Genomic DNA, 10,185 nt, shown 5'->3' on the forward strand with positions numbered 1-10,185 from the left:
ATTGACAGTCGTAGTTTCTGGATTCTTACTTACTTGGTAGGTGTTAACACAGGGCTACACGCTTTCTATTCCAAAATATCGGTACTTCAAATTACTTTTGTAATTCTACCACGTTCTTTCAACACCACTGATCAGGAATAACCGTAGGTTTTTCCCGAACTAGTTCATTTTTCATGACACAACTGTCTTCATTAAACGACTGCCAAGGTGATTGCCGTCCCGCTTCATTCCGCTTAGCCAAAATGCATGTAATTGTGCACAAGCATGTAAGCAATACAATGCAATCAAACAGGTTAATGATCATCATAAGCAATACAACAGGTTTTTGTTTGAAATGTGGCGAATAGGTTGATTATTACAAAACCTTGAGGATTGCAGAAGATTTACGTTTGGTAGGTGGAAGTTTCCACCAGTCTTCTTAGTGACAATTGTAGTGGCCGCGGCCTCGCGACGAGAGTGGAATCTCATTCGCCTCTTTCTGAATTAATTTGCTCGAATAATGCATTTCACAATGTGCAAATTGCTCTAATGTTCGCCGCAGATTGCACATTATTGATTGCATTCGGGCGAATTAATCTTGACAGAGGAGAATGATTTGCCGCATCCGTAGGCGCACGTGCATGTGGCTGCAACATGAACTCTCGCAGTTCAACAGAGTTGAAGGTGAGCGTAGCGGCATTGGAAACCGGTTCGTGGTTGAACAGCTGTGCGACGGACGGTGAGACGAGGAGGAAGGTTATGGTTGTCACCGGGAAGAGCGGTGAAAGGAAGACGGGAGGGATCAATCGAGGAATTTCGCTGGAGCATCTGGTTGTATAGGGCAGCCCCTGTCCTGACTCTGGAAGGTGAATAAGCTTGTTACTGACTTGGCCCTTTACGATATCGTCCACACTACCAGTTTTGCAGCCGATATTTCCCACATCGGCACAGCGAGGAGTGTAAAGGGATACGTTAGAGCAGAGCAAGTTGCTGATTGTTTGAAAGGCGCCAATCGAGTTGTTACCCCAGCGGGTGAACACACGTAGACCTGAAATGACCCGCTATGGTTTGTTCAACACCAATGCTGGTATCGTTTGCGATTTGGCTTCTACCATTGCGGACAATTGTCCAAAGGCTTTAATTGCGATTATTACAAATCCTGTGAACTCGTGTGTCCCAATTGCCGCATAAGTTCTAAAATTCAAAGGAAAGTCGTCTCTTCGGTGTTTCAACTTTGGATATTATCCGTCCTCGTAAATTCATTTCTGAATCATGTAAAGCTGGTGTGAATACCGTTGTTATTCCGGTGGTCGGTGAACATTCTGATGTTACAATTATTCCGGTGATATGACAATGCAAACCAAAAGTGTCGTTTTCGCAGCCCGATCTTGAGAAAATCACAGTGAACCTGTTCCGCGGAACAGTGAGTGATTTTGGCAGTGGATTTTCCTTCGTTTTGTAGAAATTGGAGTTGTGTAGTGCAAGAAGCGTGAACGGGAGAATGAAAAATTTAAATAAATAGATGGAATTTAAGGTTGCCGTCAACGAGTGAGTTTTTTTACGATTTGGAGTGCCAAGCGAACACAATTTCCGATAGCCTGAGCTCGAAGAAAGGACTGTAATGAATTAACGATACCACTGTATAAGGTACGAGTGCAATCGAAAGACTCGTGAGAAATTTTTTTTTATTAAAGCTGAGTTGTGTAAGTCGCAAACAAAAGCACAATACGGGGACTAATTGCAAGGTTGAAAGGGTGAAAGCGCTTTACTCAGCCTATTCTGGCCCATCCACGAGCCCATTCATCGGAGTCGATTCAAGGACAATATCGTTTTTTTTCTGGCAACCTGTTGGCGTGGTTTATTGCTAACCGTACGCAACGCGACGCATCGAAAACCAGCCCTAAAAGAAACCTCGAACTCTTAAAGCGATTTTGAAAAGAAAATTTGGTATCACGAAGGAAATGAACAAGTAGATTATGTAATTATCAGTTCATGCTTTAATGGTCTAAATATTTTTATCCACAAACAGAAACAGGACAACCATAAATACACGCCACGCCGAGCTCGGAGTGAATAAACGTGAAGTGTTATTTTTTTGTTTTGATCTCATTTCTTTTCTTTTTTTCTCGTTAATTTAATTTAATTTTTCTTTTCGTTTATTTTATTTATTTTTACTTTTCAATTTTCTTTTACTTTTATATATTTATTTTTTTGTTTGGAGTGGATGAATGTAACATGAATTGTAAATAAAGGTTTTTTTATTTGAGGACTTCCTCCCTCTCTCTTCCTCCTTGATCCCGAAAAACCTTATTAGGGACATCCTCCGAATAATGGCATGAGGATGTCAAGGATGGGAGGGAACCTTAGGGGCCGCGCTTCAATAAATATCTGAGGCGGAGAAAACTATGATCGGGATTGTGATCCGCCGTGGATCTTCCCTCCCGATCGCGGCACTCAGACTTACGGCTCCACTCGCGCGGTCGAGCCGTTTTTTTATTTTCCAGTTTTAGTTCGCGTTCTGGTTCTTATTCATTAGGCCGTCCCGAATTTCTGCGTTTGTTTTAAATCCTGTGAGGATCCGCGCATCGGTATAGACACGTTAATTTTGTATTAATGAAACGTGAGGGATTAAAGCGCTCAAAGGACCTTCCCTCCACATTTCCGAGCCTGGCTAGCACAGAGGCGTGTAAGAACGTGTCAACCGAGAACTTTGATAGAGTTTCAGTCTTTGCGAGCGGACCTTCACGGTCAATTTTGCCAACTACTTAGGTTTTTGGGATAGCTCTTCCTTTTAGATCGCTCTCGGCCAATCAGGATGATCGTCTGATCCTCCTATTTCCGTTAAGATCATTACACAATACAAACTAGGCTAGTGTTATTCCCCCGTTTCGAACTAAAAATGGTGTTACTCATCAAACCCAACTTGGTACTACAACCATAGATACTTTAAAAGATGTCCACAAGTCATTGTTTGCGTGAAAAATGAAGAGTTTAAATTAAAGAAGGTCGCACAGGCGTGGCTTATGATGAACTTATGGGATGGCGCCAACTGATTCACTAAATAATAATAGAGGTGACGATGATATTTAAAGATCGCAGGTTGTTGTCATGTGTTTGTCAAAGCGGGCCAGTATAGAATGTAGGAGGTAGAGAATACCTTTTCCTGCAGGCAGACATGCATCCGCAGATAAGCGACTCAACCGCTTGTTACAAAAATTCAGAAAACATCATCTAAATCTCCGGTTGATCGCGATATGGTGGATCTAATTAAATGTTCGTTGCCGATCAGTTGAAAATCAATTGACCTTATGACAGCTCTTTTGTCCGAACAGTGTACTACTTTCATGAGGCTATGAAAGTTGCAGAAATCTACTAATCTTCGACTGTTTTCGTCACGATCGAGGTGAGATGGTCACCTTGTCTTATCACATGCCCAACCGAGATGATATCAGAGTCCAGCTTAACATTTAGATTACTTAAAAGCCGCAAGAATTAATCTCACCATCTCACTTCGCTTAGGACCGCAATGTCCAACTTGAATCAACTGGATTCTCGCTCAGATACGGTTATCGTGGAGCGTTCATATATTTCAATTATCAGTCGTAGAAGGTTTTCAATAACCGAAGGTCATAACCGTGTGGGTGGTCTTTATCCGAGGCTTATTGGCGTTTCGGTAGTAATACTATAGAATTTCAAAATATGCACTTTACTAGCTCACAAATGACTACTCTTTTAGTCGCCTTTTACGGCAAGAAGAAAATACTTTGATTGTATTCTTAAACCCCATCTGAAAGGCCCGTCTTTGACAGAAGCATTGAAAGAATTACGATCTCCTACAACCTCTTTCGTGATACTGTATACCATAGCGAATGTTGGTTTTATCTACTTTCCTAAACAATGCAATGAAGGAATTTTTTTTGTTATGATGTACGCGCAACTTTTGATGTTGACCCACTGGTTATTAATAGCCTTGGTCGTGTTCAGACGGATAGCGGAGACTGATCGTATCGAACTTAAAGAGTCACATTCTTTTACTCTACTATCAGGCATGCAAACAAAGGTAAGAGACCTTGTGTTAATCTCTTTCGAAGCTGAAGTCAGGCTTTCTTTTGCTATGCATGCCCGAAAGGCAAATCCTAACTCTGATCTGATCAAATGTCCGTTTCTGGTCCATTGAAACCCAAAGGATCTTGTGGTAGGTTCTGTGCTCCAGCAGTCAACCGCCGATAACGAGGCTGTGAAGTTTGTGATAAGTAAAAAATCTTTCACTGTTGTTGCTACGGTCACCGCGACAATACCTAACAATCACGTGTTTGAAATCGGTATTCTCAGAGCTCTCTATCATCATTACAATTACGCTCCTTGCGGTAGCCGTCAGCGGTAGTTCAACACGGGATTCATGGGGATATGTTGAAAGGATACTTAAATAGTCATTTGGTAACTATTATTTTCATCCCGTGAACCATCACTTATGGTGTCGGTAACATTGGCTGATGCTGCTATCAAAAACTGGGAACAAGCTTCCCATATTGACAGGTGTCGAAACCTTAAAGCTGCTATACGGAACAGAATTTTCCTGTCAGAACCAAACAAACATACTGCAAAGTTTGTCTTGTCGAAAAGCAGGAAGACTTGGCTATAATTCTCTAGCTAGGCAGACGTCACCGTTTGATCAGGTTTCGAGACCTTGTGGTGGATTACTCTTTCCTGGTCTCACCAGATTCACAGCAATGTCTTCTAACGGCGGGTGTTCCTCTTTCGGTGAGATGTTGATAGCTGGCCTCAAGAAACCCATATTTTTTTACCTTTTGCATTGTCGTGGTAGATCCACCTTTCTTATTGCGTTACAATCCAATGCAGGAATTGCTTCGTCCATGCCTTTCAAGAAATAATTCGCAAACCGCAGACGTCTTCCAATAATTCTCTGAAACAATTCATGTGGCACCCATTTCCCTTCTTTCTGAAACTTTGCCATGGCTTTCAAGCGGTATGCATGATCGATCGACTTCCTCGTCAGCAAGCTGCTGTTGCGTTCGACAGAAGTCTGCACCCAATAGTACTTACAATTCTGCATCTTCTTCGGGTGTTCAGGGTCTTTCTCTTCCATGCTGAAGTTGCCGTCTTTGAACCGCTGAAACCACTTTTGGCATATGCGAATTATTTCAGCATGATAGCCGTATATTTTTACAAGCAGTTGATACAATTCCGCACTTTTCTTTCAAGAAAAAATAATGCAGTATCGCTTTTCGTAAATGACGTTTTACAGGCGCACACTTGACATTTTCAACACGGTACAAACACACTTGTTGACACGATAAAGAAAGAAATAAGAAGTAAGCAAGCCAACTTCGTTAGGATAGTTGACACATAGGCCTTCCGAATGCAATATTACCAAATGAAAGGTTCAAACCGGTAACAAAGATATTGTCATCTACCGGCAATGTAAACAGTGGTTTTCAAATAGCTAATAAAAAAACACAATTTTTGACAACCGGCCCTGATAAAACAAGCACCTTCACTGTCATTTGCCGAGAATTCAGCGATTTAAATGTCTCGAATCAATGCAAGTATCCAATGTTAAACTGCGTTATGAAATTGCTTCACGCATCAGCGTAACTGGAAGAAAGTGGCGTTCCACAACTGGCGTGGTTTGTGATCGAAGCATCAATGAACGTGTGCAATCAAAAATTTACTGCAGTGTCGTCCGACCAGTCGCCCTCTATGGTTCTGAATGTTGGCCGACTATAGAATATAATGAACAGCGACTCGTGGTAATGGAGATGAAGATGTTGATTTGGACCAGCGAGGTACCACGCCATGATTATATCCGAAATCAGGACATTCGCAGTCCATACGGAGTTGCGTTGATTGTGGATTGCGAGATAGACGTTTTCGATGGTATAGACACGAAAGTCGCGCTGAGGAATACTCACTTGCCAAGATTGATCTGAACATTGAAGTGAATGGAAAACGACTAAAAGGCGGACCGAAGCAACGATAGTTTGATACGCTAGACGGTCAGCTGAGAGCCTCTCAACCCGATAAGGATCGGGCCTATGATCCAGAAAAATGGGGCAATAGATCGAGAACAGCCTATCTCGCTTCTGGTCGAGACAAAGGTTGAAGAAGAAGTTACTACAACTTTTCGGAAACAAGGTTTCCAGTTGTCGTTTTCATGTCATGGTAGGTGAATTGCTTTATTTGATCTGAATACTTTCTTTGCGGCTTTTCTCCAATCCGTGTAATTAAAGTTCCAGTTGAAAATTATGGTAGATATTCCATGGATTTCATAAATTTATAATGCTCTTCCAATAAGCTTATCTTTGTAACATCTGGCTTAGGGCTCAGCGCGACGGAATCCTTTGGCGGGCAATTTATCTCCTGGGCAATTTTCATTATGCCAACACTGCGGATTCAGCCAATTACGAACTTTACTTAATTCTGCAATTTTACTCACAGCCTGCAATTGCATCCGATGTCATTAACCAAATTACACAGAACCAACTTCCAATGGCTTTGTTCGTGCTACGCAAAATGGATAATCTGTGTTCAAACATAAAGAATGCTCAGTCGACCACAACATATGAATATGCATCCGGATATATCGTTTTCAATTAACTGAAATAGTTTTTGCGCCACAGATCAAATGGAAAAACCATTTTTCCTCCATCATGCTGATGGTTTTTATAGAAATTAATCATTGAGCAAGTTTTCCTTGTTTGTAAATAATGGCGGCGCAGATTGGGAGGAAATATTCCATTCAATATGACCGCATCCCCGGGGAAGGAGTAAACTCTCATCGCGGTTAATATAACTTTTCAAAATCATACGATGAAAGGCAACAAAGTCATAACTTCATGATTAGGTGCTCATAGCTGTAATTACGTTTCGCAAATAACTTGTTAATTAACAACTTTCCAATTAAGAAGTTTCGCTGTGTAGTCGGATTTCCATACCGTGATGACTCTATGTTCACAACTTCATCTGTGTTCCACTCGAAAACTACTCATTTCTAACAGACGAAGTCGACCTCCTGCAACAACTGTGTATACTTAGAACACACAGAAAGACGTCCGAGGTTGGCGCAACGTCTGAGCCATGCAACAGATATTATTACGTGAAATTGAAGAGATAGTTCAACAGGCTGTCAGACAGGCTGTCTATTTGATAGCTGGCACACACAAACGTAACAGACTGGACTCAAGCTTCTTGGCAAAGTTCACTCAAGGATTCACCCACAGTCAAGGACAAACGTATTATTTCGACTTGCTTTCGTGGGGAATAAATGAGCCAGCGAAGGAGACGACGAGTGCCAGGACATAGTGGAATAGGTCCGGGGAATTGCTCTATGTTGACTTGTTAGTTATTTCAATTGAATGCTTGTCAGAAAGACGCTGACTTCGAATAGAATTTGCTTTCGTTCTCCCGCTTTGCGAGGTTTTCCGTTTATTCCTTTTTTTCTCTCGGACCATGATGCCAGGCACGTTTTCAGACTTATTTTGTTGATTTAAAGAAGTTGCAATACTTGGCGCCAAATGAAAGGAACAAAGCAAATTAGGACAAGTGACTGAATAGCTTTCGTTCCTTTTCATTTCATGAATTTTAAAAGGCTCAGATAAATTTGAACGAAAATTGGTCTCTTCGAAAAGATACTTGTAATTATTTTAATGGCAAATTGAAGATAAGTATTCTTGCAAGTACAGAATATGTTGTGATAAAATTTTAGATAGTTCAGACTTAGATCTAAAATTCCCTGGCCCTTCCGTTACCCAGCCCCTTTTTCTTTGGTTTGAACTGTTATGAATGGATAGATAAAGTCTCTGATATGGAATTGAGTTTCATGGGCTCATACCCTACGATGTCGGCTTATTATATGTATGTCGTATCAAAGCCCGTTTAAATGGATAGCTTCCGTCTACTCGTTAGGTGTATAACATATACGACTAACTATACTTGGTCAACCACTAAATGAGAGGCGAGGCCATCATCATCATCAACATCAACGGTCAATGGTCTAGGCCTGCCTTAATAAGGGACTCCAGACATCCCTGTTTTGCACCCAGGTCCACCAATTCGATAGCCCTAAAAGCTGCCTGGCGTCCTGACCTACGCCATTGTTCCATCTCAGGCAGGGTCTGCCTCGTCTTCTTTTTCAACCGTAGATATTGCCCTTATAGACTTTCCGAGCTACGGATTAAGTGACCCGCCCACCGTAACCTATTGAGCCGGATTTTATCCAAAACCTGACGGTCGTAGTATCATCATAGAATTCGTCGTTATGTAGGCTACGGAATCGTTCATCCTCATGCAGGGGTCCAAAAATTCTTCGGAGGATTCTTCTCTGGAATGCGACCAAAAGTTCGTAATTTTTATTGCTATGAACCCAAGTCTCCGAGGAATACATGAGGACTGGCTGGTCTTGTACCCTAAGAGCTTTGACCCTATCGTGAGACATTTCGACCGGAAGAGTTTTTGTAAGCTACAATAGGCTCTGCTGGCAACCAACAACCGTGCGCGGATTTCATCATCGTAGCTGTTATCGGTTGTGATTTTCGACCCTAGATAGGAGAAAGTGTCAACAGTCTCAAAGTTGTAGTCTCCTATCTTCCAATGCGATTCGATGTTGTTCGTTCTTTTGGTTTTGGCGTTCACGCTGCCACCATGTACTTTCTCTTGCGTTCATTGATGTGCAGCCCAAGATCGCGGCGCGATTTGGATGAAGGCAGTTTGTACGTCTCGGGTGGTTCTACCCATGATGTCAATATCGTCAGCTTAGGCTGGGTGGATTTGACGAGGATAGTGCCTCTCGCATTTACGTCTGCATTGCGAATCACTTTCTCCAGGCCCAGCTTGAAGAGGACGCATGATAAGGCATCCCCTTGTCTTAAACCGTTGTAGATGTTGAATAGTCTCGAGAGTGATCCTGCTGCCTTTACCTGGCCTAGAACACTGGTCAGGGTCAGCCTTATCAATTTCATCGGAATACCGAATTCTCTCATGGCTGTGTAGAGTTTTACCCTGGCTATGCTGTCATAAGCGGTTCAAAAGTCAATGAAAAGATGGTGCAACTGATGTCCATATTCCAACAGTTTTTCCATTGCTTGCCGCACGGAGAAAATCTGATCTGTTGCTGATTTGCCTGGAGTGAAGCCTCTTTGGTATGGGCCGATGATGTTCTCGGCGTGTGGGGCTATCCGGCCTAGCAGGTACTCTGCAACGTGATACCTCTACAATTGCTGCAGTGTGTGATATCCCCATTTTTTGTATGAGACAGATAATGTCTCGTTGCCAGTCGTCAGGCATTGATTCGCTGTCCCATACTTTGTGCATCAGTTGATGAACCACTTGATGTAACTGGTCACCTCCATATTTAACTAATTCGGCTGTAATTCCATCGGCTCCGGGCGACTTATGGTTTTTTTTTTGCACGGACTGTTTCTTTTATACTTGGTGGTGGCAGTATTTGTTCGACGTCTTCAGTTGGCAGGACCTCCACCCCGTCGTTATTTTCGTTGTTTAGCAGTTCATCAAAATACTCAACCCATCGCTCCAATATGGCCATTCTGTCGAAAATCAGATTTCCCTCTTTGTCTGGGCAGGATGAGCATCGAGGTGTATAAGGCTTCATCCTGCTGAGTTGTTGGCAAAACTTGCACGCTTGGTGCGGTTGCTCCCTGTACTTTTCTAGTTCACAGACCTGTTGGTTCTCTCAGACTTCCTTTGTCCGTCTGTGAAGTGGCTTTTCCGCGCGACGGAGTTCTTGATAAGTCTCCGCACATAAGAGAGGTGGCTTCGTTTGGTCAATTTGGTTGAAAGTGGTCCCATCTGGACAGACCCACGTATGTTTGTGGATCGCTTTCCGCGCAAAGCAGGTACTTCCAACAACCATTTCTTGCGATACCGCTAACTGAATAATCCGCAGTCCATTATCTTTGGTATCCCTATGTAAGCTATGAGAGCCGACGTATCGCCTGAATGCGGTCTCCGTCCCTTTAAGTATGATTTTGATATTATACTTGGGGCAGGCTTCGATGGTCCGCTCAACTGTCTCGTAGAAGGTATCCTTCTCCGACTTTGCAGTCTCCTCTGTAGGGGCATGAACGTTAATGAGGCTTATATTTCTAAACTTGCCTCGCTTATATTTTCAAAGCCGATAATAGCAGATTTCATTTTTTGGCTGACTAAGAAACCTGCATGCCGTCTCTC

The 10,185-nt window shown here is 42.5% G+C and overlaps 1 pseudogene; it reads left to right on the forward strand.

Moving 5' to 3' along the window:
• Positions 1 to 633: 633 nt before the first annotated feature.
• Positions 634 to 6,597, forward strand: LOC119657001 (annotated as a pseudogene).
• Positions 6,598 to 10,185: the final 3,588 nt, after the last annotated feature.

The sequence above is a fragment of the Hermetia illucens genome, chromosome 5, assembly GCF_905115235.1.
Source record: "Hermetia illucens chromosome 5, iHerIll2.2.curated.20191125, whole genome shotgun sequence".
Lineage (NCBI taxonomy): Eukaryota > Metazoa > Arthropoda > Insecta > Diptera > Stratiomyidae > Hermetia > Hermetia illucens.